Source organism: Balaenoptera ricei, chromosome 13 (genome assembly GCF_028023285.1).
Source record: "Balaenoptera ricei isolate mBalRic1 chromosome 13, mBalRic1.hap2, whole genome shotgun sequence".
NCBI classification, from domain to species: domain Eukaryota; kingdom Metazoa; phylum Chordata; class Mammalia; order Artiodactyla; family Balaenopteridae; genus Balaenoptera; species Balaenoptera ricei.
The window spans coordinates 43,068,878-43,088,702 of record NC_082651.1 but is presented as its reverse complement, the minus strand read 5'-3'; the positions used below and the strand labels follow the sequence as shown (position 1 = coordinate 43,088,702).

The following is a 19,825-nucleotide window of genomic DNA, read 5'->3' as shown; positions in this document are numbered from 1 at the left end:
CGGCTCTAGAGCACAGGCTCAGTAACTGTGGCACACCGGCTTAGTTGCTCCGCGGCATGTGGGATCTTCCCGGACCAGGGCTCAAACCTGTGTCCCCTGCATTGGCAGGCGGATTCTTAACCACGGAGCCACCAGGGAGGCTCACCTCTCCAGCTTTAAGGGTGCTAACAGTCACTCGCATGTTGATCTGTTGGATATAAAACACACTCCCCAGGGACTTCCCTGGTGGCGCAGTGGTTAAGAATCCGCCTGCCAAATCAGGGGATCCATCCCCGCTCCCAGTCAGTGCCTTGTTTGAGTCCAGTTGGGGAGGCGGATACGAACAAACACTGTATAATAAGGGGAGAGCGCTGCATCAAGGCCGAACCCGGGAGCTACTTGACCAGCAGCGAACCCAGGTAATGGTAGAGAGAAAGATCTGGAACTGCTCCGAACTCCCATTTCCAAAGGCTTCCCCAAGGAAAGGGAACTCGTGTTTTCTCAAGGGAGAAGTGGAACTGCTGGGAACTTTGGGGTATGTCTAGTGTTGAGAGGGAAACGAAATGTGCCGTTCTGATTTCACTTTCCACTTTTCCGGCGTGAGAAAGTGCAGTGTCTCGCGGAGGAAGCTTTGACTCTCGGCAGGAATTCCGGCCGCGGCGGGCGCAGGGCGTGTGCGGGAGAGGTCCCACGGCGCGGCCCTCCGAGGGTGTGGGGGCGCCCGGGCACCGGAGACGTGAGAGTCCGACTGCTCCGACTCGAGGGAGCCCGAGCGGGGCCGGGCGGGGCCGGAAGGCTGGGATCCAGGCTGGGGACAAAGCCGAGAGCGCGACGCGCGGCTTCGAAGCCGGTGCAGCCCCTCCCCGGGTGCCAGGCGCGGCGGTCCCGGCCCCGGCGTCCAGGTGCGCTTCGCCCGCGTAGGCTTTTCCGGTCTCGTGGGCAGAGAGGGACAACCAGGAACTCGGGCTCAGTCTCCACCCCGAAGCGGGGCGGGTCCGCCTGCGATAAGACCCGCTGTCCGGCCCCGCCAGGGTGTGATCTCGGTGACCGCAGAGAAGGAGCGCCGTCCCGTCTCGGCCCCAGCGGTAAGGGGGTCCCGGGCTCCGGAAGGGGCGCGACAGCCCGGGAAAGCCTCGCGGGGGTGGCGGGTCCGGCGCCGCGCCGCTCCTAGGAGGGGGTGCCCGCGGCCGGCCTGTGGGCCCGCCCGGGCAGGCACAGGGTGGAGCGGGCCGGACTCGCTCCGGGTGGGCAAGGGAGAGGCAAACACCGCCCTTGTCCACCGGCACCTTCCAGGAGGACCTCCAGAGCAGTTTATGCAGCTCAGGATGTACACCAGTTAGAGACCACCGCAGTTATTTATTGAGTTCATGTGCCAAGCATGGTGCTGGATTTAGGCATTACAAACAAAGGATTGAGTAGTATTCCCTGGAGCTGACTCAGTCCAACACCCAAGTTTTGCTTTTTTAATTCTTTCTTTAATCCGTTTAAGAAACGTACTCCTTTCTCCTAGTCTGTTACCCTTTCTCTCCGTGTGTACCTAACGTCCTCAGCACTACGCCTGGCACATGGGAATCTGATATTATTATGAGATCCATGACCTGAGTCTGCCGATGGCACAGCCTCACTCTTTAGTCATGGTTTTAACCAGCTGGAGACTTTCGGACCAAAGAGGTTATCACTTTTCAACAATCTGCCCAACTTTAAGTGCTTCCCAAACTGATGCAAGTCTTCTGTAAGCTGTTGGGAGCATGTGGGTCCTGAGTAACCCACAGCTTTCATGAAAAGTGGGCATCTGCTCTCTCCAGCTGCCAGTGGGAAGAATGAATAGGGCCCCCCCCCCCCCCGATGATCCATCCCATTGTCCATCAGTTCTAGAACCCTCCACCTCCTCCTTACATTGCAAGTAACTCTCTTGATAGGGAAGCCCTCGCTCTTTAGTTGCCAGGGAATTCTCAGATGACAGAGGTGGAAGAGCAAGCAGCAGAGGAAGGGGACAGGGATGAGGAAATGGGTAACCATAGCCGCCCAGGACCGGCTGACTTCCCAGAGCCCTTTCTGGCCAAGGCCACATCCCCTACATCAGCTGAGATCAGATTTCTATTGCTTTGGGGGTACATGTGTGGGCACAGACATACACACAACTACTGGATCAAAGGTGTCTGTGAATTTCCCTCCTAGATGTTCTTGCATTTGGTTAGGGATAATTTTTCTCTGAAAACTATTTAGAGGGTAACGTTTGCAGTCAAGTCCAAGCACACCAGCCCTCAGCATGTGTAGGGTGAGAAGCTGCTTGGTCATCCTCAGACTGTATCTTGCGGCCCATTTCTTTGCTTATGTCTAGCCGCTCATTTGTTTCCCAGCCTTGCTCATCCGCTTGTAGACTAAGCCTGCTCTTCTCCAAGGGAGATGGAGGTGAGGGGCAGCACCAGGATAACAGCCCTTGTGCCAGGGAGTACCTGTAGCTTCAGAATAAACAAGAGGGGTAGTTTTCCTTGGGTGTCAATTTTATCCAGGTATTTGAGGATAAAAACACTTTTCTTTTTTTTTTTTAATTTATTTATTTATTTTTGGCTGTGTTGGGTCTTCGTTTCTGTGCGAGGGCTTTCTCTAGTTGCGGCAAGCAGGGGCCACTCTTCATCGCGGTGCGCGGGCCTCTCACTGTCGCGGCCTCTCTTGTTGCGGAGCACAGGCTCCAGACGCGCAGGCTCAGTAGTTGTGGCTCACGGGCCTAGTTGCTCCGCGGCATGTGGGATCTTCCCAGGCCAGGGCTCGAACCCGTGTCCCCTGCATTGGCAGGCAGATTCTCAACCACTGCGCCACCAGGGAAGCCCCCAAAACACTTTTCATACAAAAACAATTACAGATATACTTTGTAGTACGATTTAGATACCTTCTTCGTATAAAACAAGACACTTCTAAACTTTTTGCTTGGGCTTTGGGCTGCAATTTGACCCAAACCTAACCTTTGGGAGTTTGCTTTTACTGCAGTCAGGGCTACTTAAGGAGACAGTTTGGTGGATGCTGCAGTATCCTCCCTGGAGGGACTTTGAGTAACAGCCATGCTAGGTTACTCGTTTAATCTTTATTTCAACCTGAGGCGGGGTTATTAAGCTTGTTTTACAGAAGAGGATCCCGAGGCTCCAAGTGGTGGTCCTCAGTCAAGGTCAGACCCCTTGCAAACAGATTTAAATCCAGCTGCTGGATACTAAAGCCTGTTCTGTTAGCCTCCCTGTCCTACTGTGGCTCTGTCAGTGCTTGGTTCAGAGTGATTTGGCATTTGGATTTGTGGCTTCCTGGCTTATTAACTAAATCTTGACCAATGTTTTTCTTTGCCTTTTCAACTTTCTTCTGGTCAAGCTGATATGTAAACCATGGTGGGAAGAACTGGACCTGGCAGTAGTGTGGGGATACAGGTTAATGGCCCTAAATTCGGGAAGGGCTTGGCTTGTGGATGCGGGAATAGACTCACTCTTTGTGGCACTGGGCAGAGCTGGGCAGGAATTTTTGGATGGCAGGTTCTGGTTGGACTTAAGGAAGTGGCTTTTGAAACCTATAGGCTGGGTGGCTTTGGAGCTGGCATGAGTCTCACCAGAGATATCCGGGCAGAGGCCGAACAGCCCCTTTCTGATGGAGCTGGAAAGGGGAGAAGGTTAAACTAAGATGACTTCTAAAGCCATAGTTTCCAAACTTCAGGTACATCCCTCCGGAAGCTTGCACAGCACACAGATTCTTGCCCCAAAAGTTCTGATCAGTATGACAGGTTGGGACCCAGGAACCTGCCTGTCATTGGTTTTATTGGGAATAACTTGTTAGTGTTCAGTTATGTTTGAACTGGACAGAGAGCTTTGCTGTGGGAACCTGCACCACCACCTGTGAAGAATTTATTTTAAAGGTTCAAGATGCTTGAGGTCAGTAAATTGCCATTCTGCTTCTTGGTCCGGACTGCTAGACATAAAACCCATGTGGAACATTTTATCCACAATCAGCAGCAAGGATAAATTGCAGCCAAAGGCCAGACTGTAAATTACTCTGGAAAAGACCTTCACCTTTCCCCCCCCCGCAACATCATTAACCCTTTAAGGCCTGGATATAACACAGCATGAACAGCCTGACTTGAAACAGATCAGGAGGCCCCGTGAGTGGACCTTTGTCAAGTCATCAGAAAGACCTCCCTGCCCAGTCACTGTGGATTCAATCCTCTGGGTTAAGGCACTCACCTCCCCCCACCCAACAGGTAACGTTAAATTATTACCAGGAGCTAGTGTAGAGGGGCCCTGTGGTGAATGGGAACACGTTCTCCTGATTCATGTGTAGTGGAGCCATCTCTGGAGGAGGTCCTTTGTGGACACAAGCCCGGTGGTATCAACAGCCCCCAGCACCTGCCTTCTCACTCCTCTCCTAGGGGCTCAGGAAGGCATTTTCTGGATCCTGCTTAGCTTCAGCTTCTGTTATTGCTGCTTTTTGATGCTGTACAAGGACCCATTGACTCACTGGTTCTCAACCTTGTTAGAGTCAGACCCCTTTGAAAATCTTTTCTCGTTTTATTTATTTATTTTTATTTTTTGGCCGTGCCACACAGCATGGGGGATCTTAGTTCCCCGACCAGGAACTGAACCCATGCCCCCTGCAGTGGAAACACAGAGTCTTAACCACTGGACCACCAGGGAAGTCCCCGAGAATCTGATTAAAGCCATGAATCTTCTCTTGAGAAGAATAAACACGCCTTTGACATTTTCCCATACAGTCTCAAGGGGTTTACGGACACCCTTCTAATCCCAACCATGGACGCCTAGACATTGTGTTCAGAATTGCCCTGAAATTTGGCAACGTTTCTCAAAATTTTAAAATCCATTTACTTTTGTTCCATCAATTTGAATACTAGGAATTTATCTTAAAGATATACTTGGACATGTGTGTGGAGACATGTGTACAAGGATATATACATTGCAGCATTGTCTGTAGCACCGCAAGTTTGGAGACGACCTAAATATTTATCAGTAAGGGGCTGGTTAAGTTCTGGAGCATCCATACAATACAATACAATGCAGCTGTTAGAAAGTGGTGCAGGGGCTTCCCTGGTGGCGCAGCGGTTGAGAATCTGCCTGCCGATGCAGGGGACACGGGTTCGAGCCCTGGTCTGGGAAGATCCCACATGCCACGGAGCGACTGGGCCCGTGAGCCACAATTACTGAGCCTGCGCGTCTGCAGCCTGTGCTCCGCAACAAGAGAGACCGCGATAGTGAGAGGCCCGCGCACCGCGATGAAGAGAGGCCCCCGCTTGCTGCAGCTGGAGAAAGCCCTCGCACAGAAACGAAGACCCAACACAGCAAAAATAAATATAAATAAATAAAAAATTAAAAGTCAGTACTTGTTAAAAAAAAAAAAAAAAAGTGGTGCAGGTTGATAGGAACGGATATAGAATGATATTGAAGATATATATATATATATATATATATATATATTTAAAGCAAAATACAGGTTTACAAGATATGCTAACATTTCTGTATATAAGAATCGTGGAGGCTATTTATATTCTTAGGTACTTGTTAATGCATAAGTACTTCTGAAAGGATACACAGGAAAATTATGACTGCCACTGTAGTTGGAGGGAGGTGAAGTTCTTACAGACTTATCAACATATGCTTTTTGGTACTATTTGAGTTTTTTTTTTATCATGTTCATGTATTGTCAGCTTTTAAAACAGAGTTACAGATAGCACCTGTCCATTTAACACTGCTTGTGAAAAGGGAGAATGAAACAGAAATGAAGAATGTACAATTATCAAGTTTTCCAACCTTAAAATTAATATATGGTCATATACTTTCTTATTTGTATACAAAGAGCTAGCATGGAATGTGCTTTGGTTTCCAATGAGGTGAAGTAGAATCGCTCATACATTTCATTTGGCTGTACTTTAACTGGTTGCAAAAATATTGTAAGGTGCCTTGACTTGCATGGTGGGGAAAGTTCTGCATTTAAATGATCCAGTGGTTCCATGTGTTTTTAGCTGCAGAAGCAGAGAGAGGAGGTAGATGGGATAAGTCACAGCTTGTAGACTAGATAGACCTGCTGGGGCAGGGCGCTTTGTCAGAGAAAGTCCTCACAGTGATATCAGGTCATGGGCACTCAGAGACCTGGCTTTGGCTTCAGAGCCTGGACCTCCTTCTACGGCTCAGTCTGTGAGGTCTGTGCCTCTCTGCAGGCTGAAACCTAGTGTTCCCTATGAGCCTGACCCTGTGCCAAACACCTGACATGTTATTTTTTAAAAAATTTTCACCTATGTTAGGTGGGTCCTGCTAATGTCGTCTCCATTACACTGATGCCGAAACTGAGGCACAAAGGGATTGAGGAATTTGCTCGACATCACATACTAGCAAGTGGTAGAGCCAAGATTTGAACTTGGCAGTCTGATTCTATCTCCTGTGCTTACTACTCTGTTATACTGTATAATGGGTTAAAAGTGGGGAATCAGTGTGAGAAGGCAGGGCTGGTAGACTAAGCTGACTACAGGGTTGGACTTTTTCAGAGGTAAAGAGGTAGAGGCTATGTCCAAACCACTGGTCCAAGATGGATTTGATGTCGCCTGGGTCATTCTAAGTAGGCAGGGAGTCCCAGCTGTTAGGTGAGGAGTGGAGCAGACATCAAACGAGAATGATGTGCTGTGTCATGATGCTGGTGGTGTATCCCTATGGGAGCAAGACTTGGGGCAGCATCTAGGGGCAGGAGAGGCAGCTCAGCACCTCAGAGAAGGGTCTTCAGGCGGTAGGCAGGATGTCAGTGGCCCCGCCAAATGGAAAAAGGCTCATTCATTTATTATACAATGTGACATATGCTAGATATTCAAGGATAAAATACCCAGACCCCATCCTTAGGGAGACAAACAAGCAAATCAACAATTAAAAAATCACAGGACTGCATGATAAATTATTTGATACACTATGCACAGACTGCCATAGAACTGAGGGGGTGTACCTAACTCCATCCTGGGTGATCAGAGGAGGCTTCCTGGAGGAGGAACCATCCTGGAGGTGGGCTAGGAGAAGAAGGGCTTATGCACAGGCATGGGGATGAGAAAGCAAGACCAGGCACAGTGGAGGAGTGGCATGTTAGCCAGAGCAGGACTAGTCCCAGCGGCCAGAGCGGGAGGGCCCTCAGAAATTAAGGCCATTCTGTAGGCCCATGGGAGACAGGACCAATTATTGGGGGATAGGTCTTAGAGAGTCCAGGGATCCCATAGTACAAACTGCTGGCCTAGGTTATAAATCCCTGTTTTCTTTTGCATCTGCTCCAGTGCTTAGCACAGTTATGTGATAAATGTTTTTAAATAAAAAGGAAGTTCTGGATACCAGGAAGGAAATCAAGGCAGAGATTCAGCCTTGGAAAAACAAGACTCCCTGCTTCCCTGCCCTACACTAGGCCAACTCTTTAAGGTTTGGCTTGGACATAGTCTTCATCCCTGATTGGCTTAATCTGGATAAGGGTTCTCCCCTGCGTGCTCCTGTCTCCCTGTGATTCCCCTGCCACAGGAATGTTCACACTTTGGTGCCTGATGACAGGCCTGTACCCTCCCCTCAGCTCTGAGCTCCTCTGAGGGCAGGGCCATGTGCCCCCAGTCCTCTGGCCCAGTGCACAGTAGGTGCTCACCAAAGGGATGCTGAATGAATGTACTATTTTTCATGGCCTGGAAAATTCAGTCCAACCTCCAAGCCCCACAGAATGACCCATTTCTGAAAATGACTGTTCCAGCCTTTATCTCTACTCTCTTCACGTCCTTAAACCAGCCCAACTCCACACTTAATGCACTTGACCCTTGAACAACTCGGGGGTTGTTCACTTCCTGCACAGTTGAAAATCCACGTTATCACTTTACAGTCCATCCGCTTATCCTTGGTTCCTCAGTATCCTTGGTTCTACACCCGCGGATTCAACCATCTATGGATGGTGTACTGGTGCAGTAGAATTTAGTGGAAAAAAACTCAGGTATAAGTGGCCCTGGGGAAGTTCAAACCTGTATTGTTCAAGGGTCAACTATACTCTTTTCCAAATAAGTCTTACCATTCATAATCAGAGCTGAGGCTTCGTTTTTACTGTCTTTGCCTACAGATGTCTTTGCTCTCTGTCTTTCTAAGCTTTAATCAAATGAGAGCTTTTTGACTCTCTTGGGTGGTGGCGGGACGACTTAGTCTGTAGTCTCTCGCTACCCTGAAGGTCTTATAACAGTTGCCGAGCACTGCTTTGTCATTGGATTGGTTATATACCTGTTTTGTTTCTCTTACTAGCTTACATGCTCCTTGAGAGAAAGATCATCTTCATCTCTGTTTCTCTCACAATGCCTAGTACCTGATTGGGGCAAAATAACTATTTAAGTAAAGACGATGAGTGCCTGCCCACACAGCAAGTGGCAGTTTTGGAATGGGGGGTCTCATGCAGGGACTACCTAAATGAGAATCAGGGCCTGGAACTGGGTGTGAGGAGAATAAGCAGGGGTATTTATTGGAACTTGATTACATAAGGTCTTTGAGCCCCACGCAAGATTTACTGACTCAAGCTCTAGAGTCTAGCATCCCCCAAATCCATTTTTCTAAACACTCCCTGAGTGATTTTTGTGCACACTAAAGTTTGAGGACTTTTCCCAGGTACCGTGCTAGGTGCTTTACCCTCTGTACTAATTAGAATCCTTTTCAAGCCATAGCTCCAGATGCCAAGTGCTGACATCATCCAAGGCCAGAAGGAAGGAGGAAGTTGGTAGGCTATCTCTTTTAGCCTGGGGGACACTCTGTCTCCAAGCCTCTTGACAGGCTTGCCTTTATTTCTCATTGGCCAGAGTGTGTCACATGGCCACTCATAGACCATTGTGGCAGTTGGAATGGGCTTGCCTTGGACCAGTCATTATTTCTTCCTGGGGAGTCCCACCTTCCTGGTTTACCAAACCCAGTCTGTCAACTCATGAAGGTTCTCTTAATGAGGAAGGAGGGTATAATGGGGATTGACATTATTGCTAATCCTGGCAGAAATCCTGCACAATAGACACAACTATCTCAGATTTATGCCAGAATAAACTGGCTCTCGTAGTGGGGTTGAATCTTGGAGCAGAGACTGGAGCTCCGCCCTTGTTCTGGATTCCCAGCCTCCTACCTCCAGCGCTGAATGTCCTCCTTTATAGCCTAGGCCAGCACTCACATGCAGGAAGAGACTTGAATTTGGAGTTTCACAGATCTTATAAATTAACAGATCAGGCCTGCCAGAAGTAAAGCATGTTTGCAGTGGGTGGTTTTGAGAACTCTACTGTTTAAATAATCTTTGGCAAACATATTTCCTGAGTCATATTTATGCATAGCTATGCTTGTATATATTAAACGGTGTTAATGTTATGATACACCCCCCCTTCCATTAATAAAATTTTGCCTGTTTTTTCCCCTCATTACCTTATTCTTGATGTAAGATCATGAGTGGGAATCTACACTTATAAAATGCCCATGGGGTGGTTTGGGGACCATTTTAGGCATCAGTAGTTGGAATCTAGAATCATTACTCTAAAGCAGTGGTTCTCAAATTTGAGAATGCATCAGAATCACCTGGTGGGCTTCTTAAAAACTAAATTGCTGGGCCCCAGCCCCAGAGTTTTGGATTCTGTAGGTCTGGGGTCGGGCCTGAGAATTTACACTTTTAACAAATTCTCAGTTGATGGTGACGTTCTTGGTCTGGGAGCCACACTTTCACAGCCACTAGGTTATATGAACTTCTTTTAGGTTGAAATACTGGTCTGGATTTATTGAAAAGATAAACATAGTGGGATTTTAATCATGCGCAGGGCGCCTTCTACCTTTTTCAGGTTCTTCTGTGCTCCCTATTAAAGCTGCCCTGTGACCTCCCCACCAGAGCCGTGATTTGGGTGGACTGGATTCCCAGGGTTTTCTGTACTTCAGTGAATGTGGGGAAGGCTTATTCCTCAGAAGTGAGAAGATGAAGTGGCATTCACACACCCTCCCTCCAGGCCAAGCATGGTTGTCTGGGCACTAAAGGTGGCCTTAAATATTGGTCTTAGTTAAACTCCTGCTTTTACCTTAAGAAGGAAGGAATTTCTGATATGTGCTCAAACATATTGATAGAAGAACTTTGAGAACATTATGCCAGGTGAAATAATCCAGACACAAAAGAACAAATATGATTCCACATATAGGAGATGCCTAGAAAAGCCAAATTCAAATTCATAGAGACAGGAAGTAGAATGATGGTTAGCCGAGGCTGGGGTGAGGGGGGAATATCGAGTTATTATTTAATGGGTACAGGGTTTCTGTTTGGGATGTGGTGATGGTTGCATGATATTGGGAATGTAATTAATGCCACTGAATTGTACACTTAAAAATTGTTAAAATGGTAAGTTTTGTTATGCATATTTTACCACAATTAAACAGAAAATCATCCTTCATCTCTGTTCTCCCAGTGGTGTGCTGGAGCGTTCTTGTATCAGTCCATCAGAGATGGTTGTTAAGTGTTCAGGGGTTTTGCAAGCTGATTGTTAAATATAGCCACTATTTAAAATTCAGTTAGGGCTTCCCTGGTGGCGCAGTGATTAAGAATCTGCCTGCCAATGCAGGAGACACGGGTTCAAGTCCTGGTCCGGGAAGATCCCACATGCCATGGAGCAACTAAGCCCGTGGGCCACAACTACTGAGCCTGCGCTCTAGAGCCCGCAAGACACAACTACTGAGACTGTGCCACAGCTACTGAAGACTGCGCTCCTAGTGCCCGTGCTCTGCAACAAGAGAAGCCACTGCAATGAGAAGCCCGCGCACCGCAACGAAGAGTAGCCCCCGCTCGCCACAACTAGAGAAACCCGGTGCACAGCAATGAAGACCCAACGCAGCCAAAAATAAATAAATAAAATTAATCGATTAAAAAAAAATCAGTTAAATCAACTTAGGCGTAAATACATTACATTAAAATAGACATATTTATAAATAAGTTTTATGTATTTATTTATTTATTTTAAAATAAGTTTTATTTAAAACAACCCATCACTTTCCAATTATTTTACTACATTTTACTATTATATATGGTCTCTTATGTCTGTGTGGTGGAAATACTATATAATGGTGTACTACTGCCTACTTATTCCCAGCTCCAAGTTCAGTGACACCACATAAGTAAGTTGAAATTGGTCATGTTGGAAATATTTTCACCAAAGAAATGGAGACAAACCAGGGTTTTCTTTCCCTGGAGAGCCGGCTGTTAGTTTATTAGCACACCCCTGGTCTCCTCATGTCTTGCTGGTGGAGCAGGGTTGGAGTAAGCTTGTAGGGATAAAGCACCAGCTACTTGGGATCTTCCAGCCAGACTTTCCTGAATTGAATTCTAGCTCTTTCCAAATAGCCATGTCATTGGGTGTTTTCCCCATGCCTAAAAAAGAAGACGTGATGGCTAAGTTTAGTGGGTAGGAAACCGGATGAGTCGTATAGTAAGCGAGTGACTTTAACCTCCTGGGCAAGAGTTTCCTTAACTGGAACATGAAAGGGGTGGGAGAAAAACTAGTAGAAATAGAATAAAGCACTTATTCTAGCAATGGGGAAGAGAGACTTTTTAAAAAAGTTTTCATTATGGACTTTTCCCCACATATACCCAAAGTGGGGGAACAGTAAAATGAAGCCCCATATACCTGTTCCTCACGCAGCTCAACAATTATCAACATTTCACCAAAAAAGAGACTTTTCTAACCATTGAAGTAATAATAAGAGGGAAGAGTACGAAGGAAAAGACGGGAAGAGTACAAAGTACAGAGGTATGATTTACAATTTTTCTTCTGAATTTTGACTATACTAAAAGGAGAATATGAAATTGGAAAGATACATAATAAATTCTTGATATAAAATATTAAACTTTATAATATATTTGTAATTTCTAGAAATGTGTTAGTGAAGCACCAAGATCCCCAAAATGGGCAAAAAATGCAAAGAAATAATTCACAAAGAAGGATACAAGTGGAAAAAGAGAAGAGAGTGTTCCTGCTGCTCATTCAAAAAAGCAAGTTAGGGCTTCCCTGGTGCCGCAGTGGTTGAGAGTCTGCCTGCCAATGCAGGGGACACGGGTTCGAGCCCTCGTCTGGGAAGATCCCACATGCCGCGGAGCAACTAGGCCCGTGAGCCACAACTACTGAGCCTGCGCGTCTGGAGCCTGTGCTCTGCAACAAGCAAGGCCGCAATAGTGAGAGGCCCGCGCACCACGATGAGGAATGGCCCCCGCTTGCCACAACTAGAGAAAGCCCTCACACGGAAATGAAGACCCAACACAGCCAAAAATAAATAAATAAAATAAAGAATTATTTAAAAATTGCAAATTAAAAAAAAAAGCAAGTTAAACCAACGATAAGGTTCAATACTACACCTCCTAAATATTAAATTATAAATAAATAGTAAATAAATAAATAAAGCAAGCAAACAAGCTTATGGCTGGCTGGGATTTGGATATCCTTTTAAATTTGGAGGATAACTGGAAATATAATTATCAGATATCACAAGGAATAGGTCCAAAGAAGAATAAAATCTACAATGCTAACTCTAAAGATTGTAGTCATAGCATAAAAAAAACCTGAACAGGGACTTCCCTGGTGGTGCAGTGGTTAAGAATCCGCCTGCCAATACAGGGGACACGGGTTCGATCCCTGGTCCAGGAAGATCCCACATGCCTCAGAGCAACTAAGCCCGTGTGCCACAACTACTGAAGCCTGCACTCTAGAGCCCAACTACTGAGCCCAAGTGCAGCCAAAAATAAATAAATAAAATAAATAAATTTATTAAAAAAAACCCAAAAACCTGAACAACCAATAGTAGAGGGACATTGAATAAATTATATCAATACAGTGGAAGAATATAAATTTAGTAAAATAATAAATATGATTGTGTAGAATTAGGAAAATTAAGAGGAGAGAGTAGAACATAAAATGATATACATACTGTGATTACAACTGTGCTAAAAGATTGGAACAAACAGTAAGTGAAAGTTGATGGTAAGTTTACATTTTCTTTAAATGACCTTTTCAATACTTAAAGTTGACTTAATAATTTACAAAATAAAATCAAAGGGGGAAATAGATGTGATTACTTAAGACCTTATAGTCTCTAAAATTCTATGAAAGTTGATCTTTTCCATTTGTAGGAAAGATCAATAATTTTTAGCACTGCACTGGAAGATTCTACCTCTGCCCACATTCTCACTGGGTTTGGGAAACAAGTTTATCAGACCATGCAGGCAACTTAAATAATAACAACTGGAGGGAAAGAGAGGTGACAAGTAAAATTAATGCTAACTATCCTGGGTCCATACATCATTGTTACAATTACAAAATCCTGAGGTTGCTAAAACAGAAATAAAACCGAATAATGAATTTTCTGCCACGTACATTTTATAGTAAATAAAGGTTATTTTTTAAAAGCTACCCAGTATTTTCTGTTTTATCTTTTCTGTGATCTCTTAAGGTGTTTTTTTATTATTTATTTTTTTGGCTTCGTTGGGTCTTAGTTGCAGCATGCTCTGGGGTTGTTGTTGATGCACGCGGGGTCTTTCATTGCAGCTCCCGGGCTTCTCTCTAGTTGTGGTGCGGGGGTTTTCTCTTCTCAAATTGTGGCGCGTGGACTCCAGAGTGCGTGGGCTCTGTAGTTTGCAGCTCGTGGGCTCTCTAGTTGAGGTGCTGTGAGCTCAGTAGTTGTAGCGCATGGGCTTAGTTGCCCCGCGGCATGTGGGATCTTAGTTCCCCGACCAGGGATCAAACCCGCGTCCCCTGCATTGTAAGGTGGATTCTTTACCACTGGACCACCAGGAAAGTCCCTCTTAAGGTGTTAATATGAGATTTTTTATGATCTCTGCAGATAGTCTCCATGTTTTTTAGAAGGACTCCTGCTGGAGGATTTATTTTTATGGGGGAAAAAATAGTTGAATCCAAACAGTAGTGAAAAGAATATTATTTAGATATGATTTGGTAAGCCCTCTTAAATACACATGAGTGTTTTAAAAATAAAATCTCTTGCTACGGGACTTCCCAGGTGGAGCAGTGGTTAAGAATCCACCTGCCAATGCAGGGGACACAGGTTCGAGCCCTGGTCTGGGAAGATCCCACATGCTGCGGAGCAACTAAGCCCGTGCGCCACAACTACTGAGCCCGCGAGCCGCAAGTACTGAAGCCCGCGCACCTAGAGGCCTTGCTCTGCAACAAGAGAAGCCACTGCAATGAGAAGCCCACGCACCGCAACGACGAGTAGCCCCCGCTCGCCACAACTAGAGAAAGCCGGCGCGCAGCAATGAAGACCAAACGCAGCCAAAAATAAATTAAAAAAAAAAAGTCACTGTTTTTCAAAAGTAAATTTCTTATAAAATTAAACCAAAAAAAAAAAAAAATCTCTTGCCACTCGGGAGGGAGGAAAAGGGTGATCATAGAAAATTAATCTCGGCCTTGATGTGCTGAATACAGAATATTTAAGCCAAAATCTTCAGTCTCAAAGGATTTCTTGATGTTATTATGCTAATCATTTTCTCCTCCTATTTAGAATGTATTCTTCTGCCAATGGTTCCCTGAATGTTTCTTATGAATAATTAACTGGGTTATTTTCAGGGATAAGCTTTGCCTTTAAATATTGTGAGGCTTTTGTTCTTTTGTCATAGACCCATAATGTGTTTTTCTTTCTTTTTTTTAACAAATGGGGAAATTAAGGCACCAAGAAGATAATTTTCTTGGTGAGATCTAAAAGAGATAATCTAAAAAAAAAAAAAAAAAAAGAGATAATCTGAGATAATCATTCACGTAAAGTGTTTAGAACAGTATCTGACACATTATAAGTGCTCAACAATAGCTATCATAATTATTATTACACAAGGTATGTAATAGAAATATAAAGTGAGCCACAAATGTAGGTTTGAATTATCTAGTAGCCACATTTTAAAAAATAAAAAGATACAGGTGAAATTAATAATATCAATTATCTTACCCAATAGATTCAAAGTATTATCATTTCAATGTATAATCAGTGTAAGAAATGATTAATGAGACATTTTACAGTATTCTTTTCGTACTAAGTCTTAAGAAACCGGTGTGTATTTTATACTGACAGAACATATGAATTCTATTGCTGAAGTTTCATCAGAAATACTTGATCTGTATTTAGATTTAATAAAATTTAGTTTTCATGTAGATTCACATACTCACATTATTTCAACCACACATAAAAGTTTTCCAAAAAACTTAAGTACCAAAAAATAATTTTCCTTTAATATTTGCATCCACATTGAAAAAACTGGTTCCTCTTTTTTAGAATTGATTTGACTTTAAAATGAAAAGCATATCACTTTTAAAACTGCACCTGTCCTAGTTAATTCACTGACTCTTATGCCAATTGAATCTCTTTTTCCTTACTGTGCCAGTCATAATGCTTCTGCCTCTCCTCTCAATTCCACATCAGTAAGCTGCCTTCATTTAAAATTTTTAAATGTGTCCATGGTTATTTTTTCACACTAGAAAATGTTATAATTAAAATAAGTATTTAAATGTGATTACAAATTACAATTTACATAGATATCACTGTAATTCATGCTGTCTGCAAGACATATTCAAATAAACACATTAAAAATGTTGCATCAATCCATAGATAGTATCAGTCAAAGTGAATCCATCCGTGGACACCAAGTGGATTGGCGGTGTGATTAGATGTAAAACTAGAACAGATGCAACGTGCCTGACATGCGCACTGCACAGTGCAATGGTTAAAGTGAAGTGTGACCCCACCAAAACATTGCAGCTGTGTGTTATGGAAAAATATCTTATACTGCCTCAATTTAAAACTTTAAACTTAATTAAAATTAAACAAAATTTAAAGTTATTTTCTCTGTCACACTAGCTGCATTTCAGTTACTCATAACCGCTTGTGGCTTGTGGCTGTGGCGTTGCACGGCACGGGTATAGACTGTGTCTGTCAAGGATAGGGTGGACGGGACACTTTGGTCCCATCCTGTGCACCTTTTTGTGTTGGCATCAGCTTTAAGCAGGAGAGAAGGTTGTTTGTACAGTGCCTGATCGAATTCCCACCTCTAGCTGGTTTTCTCTTTGTTTCTTTCTGCGTCTCCGAGGTAGCATCTTTTCCTACCCCCAATGCCCAGTTCTCTGATATATAAATGATGCATTTCCGCCAGGGTTCTTTTCACTGGTCACCTTTCCCTGCATCTACTCTGCCTCTTGTCTGGTTTGGGGATGAGTAGGGTCAGTTAAGGGTCCACCTCACAGCTTCTCAACTCAGGTGGCTGGGCTGGGCTTTTCTGGATGGATCCCCACATCAGACAGCTGATGGAGGCGTGTAACCCGTCTCCCCACTACCTCCCTCTCTGTGTCTCTCTCTCTCTCTCTCTCTCTCTCTCACACACACACACACACACACACTCACTCCATCTGCCTCAAGTTAGTTTCAGTTCCTCTCAGCTTCTGACATTGTCTCATGTCAGTCCTAGAGCTTTGGGTTTTGTCACGGAGTTTCTTCCATTGCCTCCCCGTGCCTTCATGAGTTTTATTTTTTAATTTAATTTAATTTTTTTTAATACAGCAGGTTCTTATTAGTTACCTATTTTATACATATTAGTGTATACATGTCAATCCCAATCTCCCAATTCATCCTACCACCGCCCCCCCTTCGTGAGGTTTTTAATGAAAAAACTGGGAGAGGCGGCATCAGAAATAGCAAGTTCCCTGTGTGAATCAGGCATCCACTGTGGGAGAATTTTAACAGTTCTGTTTTTGTATTCTTCTTTCAGAGTCAGCTTGAACTCTGGAAAGATTTGGAAATAGAACCCTGCGCTGGCCCACTGAGGGAGTGTCTGATCCAGGGGGGAGTGGAATTGCCCACAGAGCTAGATCTTGCATATTTGCAGGGCGTGGAGGTGCCAGAAGAAAATGTGACATTTAAGAGAGCAGTGTTTATTCTCTGCTCGCTTCCAGATCTACAAGGTTGAAGCAGTGTAAATCTGTGAAGGAAAACCTAGTTGCTTTTCCTGTTCATTTAGGAAGAGTGTTTTCTTCCCTCGTGGCGAACAGAAGTGGTGGTATTGGTAAGGAAAGGCCTGGGCTGCATAATACCTGTTTTCCTACCTATAGGCAAACAAACCCTAGCAGGACAAGAGGACGCCTGGCCACGTCAGGCTTTCTCACAGCCTCTTTACCGGTCACTCCCCTCCAGTACTATAGTTTCTCATTCGGGTCCCGTCTGTCTCCTCCCTTCCTGCATCACAAGGATTTTGTAAAGAACGATGGAGTGGATTTTAGTTTCTCTGGGAAAGATTGTAAGAGAAAGGCCAGATGTTAGATTCAGGGTTCTTTTTTCTGTTGAGGTGCTCCCCTTGTTTACCCTTAAGACTTATGATGGCTGAGACAAGACAGGAGATCAAGAGTACTGGTCAACCTTGAAATTTGGGTCTCAGGATATGCGGCCTGTTGTTTGTGATTCATAAGGAGGGGTCCGGGTAACCCAGATGCAGATGGACATACAGAAGCTCTGGTGATAGAAGAGACGAGAACTGGAGATCAGCACCAGTAACCTGTGATCATCCTAGGCGAACAGCTAGTGGTGTTCCTGTCTTAAGAGTCTTACTTGCCTGGAATAGTTTACTTATGGTATTTCTGAAGGGGAACATGGAATTAAGTGACCTTTCACATTTCCTTGAGGGCCTCTAATTCTAAAATAACTCGGAAAATGGATCGGGAAAACAGTGTTAACCTGTGGCAAAGCTTAACTATGCAGAACAGATTTTTCTCTTTGAATAGTTGTTATCCCTGAGGAGCCATGGTTTTACCCGTGATGCTGTGCAAAAGCCGTATGGATTTTTGGATTCCACTGAGTTGGACTTTGCCTTTGAGTGGGTATTGCTAAATGAACGAGAACAGCAGCAGGCTTCCCCCGAGAGGCCACTGTCAGCCTACAAAGCTGTATAGGTGTGTGTTATCTTAATCATATACTTTTGGCTGTAGAAATGTTTACTATCTTATTGAAGTATAATTTACATACAATAAAATGCACAGATCTTAAGTACTTAGTTCAAGGAGGTTTGCTTTTTTTTTAAGGAGTTCACTTTTAAAAAATTATTTTTTAAAAATTGTGGTAAAATACACGTAAGATAAAGAAGATGTGGTACATGTATACAATGGGATATTACTCAGTCATAAAAAGAAATGAAATTGGGTTATTTGTAGAGACGTGGATGGATCTAGAGACTGTCATACAGAGTGAAGTAAGTCAGAAAGAGAAAAACAAATATCGTATATTAACGCATATATGTGGAACCTAGAAAAATGGTACAGATGAACCGGTTTGCAGAAATAGAGACACAGATGCAGAGAACAAACATATGGACACCAAGTGGGGAAAGCAGGGTGGGGTGGTGGTGGGATGAATTGGGAGATGGGGATTGACATATATACACTAATATGTATAAAATAGATAACTAATAAGAACCTGCTGTATAAAAAAATAAAATTCAATTTTTATTGGAAAAAAATTATTTTTAAAAAATTGTGGTAAAATACACGTAAGGTAAAAGTTACCATCCTAACTATTTTTAAGGGTTCAGTTCGGTGGCATTCAGCGCATTTACATTGTTTTGCAACTATCACCACCACTCTTTTCATCTTGCGGAACTGCAACTCTGTACCCACTAAACCATAACTCCTTTTCCTCCCTTTCTCTCACCCCCTGGCACTACCATTCTACCTTCTGTTTTATGAGTTTGACTAAGTACCTAGTATAAGTGGAATCATACAGTATTGATCTTTTTGTGTCTGGCTTATTTCACTTAGCGTAATGTCCTCAAGGTCCATCCATGTTGTGGCATATGTCAAATTTCCTTTCTTTTTAAGGCTGAATAATAGTCCATTGTGTGTACGTACCACATTGTGTTTATCCATTCATCTGTCAGTTGACACATGGGTTGCTTCCATCTTTTGGCTATTTTGAATAATGCTGCTGTGAACATGGATATACAAATATCTCTTTCAGTCCCTGCTTTCAATGTTTTTGAAAGATACATATATATATCCAGATTGTATATACCTAGAGTACATATACCCATAAGTGGAATTGCTGGATCACATAGTAATTACGCTATTTTTAACTTTTCAAGGAACCGCCATGCTGTTTTCCAAAGTGGCTGTACTATTTTACACTCCTGCCAGCAGTACACAAGGGATCCGGTTTCTCCACATCTTCACTGACGCTTGTTATTTTCTGTTTTGTTTTGTTTTTGTTTTTGTTTTTTGGCTGCAACACGCGGGATCTTAGTTCCCTGACCAGGGATCGAACCCGCGCCCTCTGCAGTGGAAGCACAGAGTCTTAACCACTGGACTGCCAGGGAAGTCCCATTTTGTTTTGTTTTAATAGTAGCCATTCTAATGGGTGTGAGGTGAGTTCAATGAGTTTTGACAAATGTATGCAGCTGGGTACCACTGCCCCAGTCAAGATAAGGAACATTTCAGTCACCCCCTAAAGTTCCTTTCCTCATGTTCCTGGGCAGGTATATCCCCTCTGCCTCACCACCACCCACCAACCCCTGACCCTAGGCAACCATTTTTGTGCTTTCTGGCATTATACATTAGCTTTGTTTTTTCTAGAATTTCATATAAATTTCATATAAACACTTTATTTGGCTTCATTCACTCAGAATAATATTTTAGAGATTCATCCATGTTATCACTATATCAGTAGTTTACTGAATAGTATTCCATTGCATGAATATTCTGCAATTTGTTTATCCATTTATCTGTTGATGGACATTTGAGCTGTCTCCAGTTTGGAGCAGTTGTGAATAAGGCTCATGTGAACACTCT

The 19,825-nt window shown here is 43.9% G+C and overlaps 1 protein-coding gene across 2 annotated transcripts in view; it reads left to right on the top strand.

Annotated features, from left to right (window-relative positions):
• The first annotated feature begins 282 nt into the window (after window positions 1–282).
• ANXA4 (annexin A4) overlaps window positions 283–19,825 on the top strand; it is a 74,600-nt gene continuing 55,057 nt past the window's right edge. Inside the window, exon 1 of one of the 2 annotated variants that reach the window (XM_059943120.1) lies at window positions 283–398. The gene's annotated coding sequence lies outside the window, so the exon portion shown is untranslated. Of the gene's footprint in view, window positions 399–673; window positions 1,065–19,825 lie in introns of those variants that run through there. The other variant, XM_059943119.1, reaches the window with a different exon arrangement.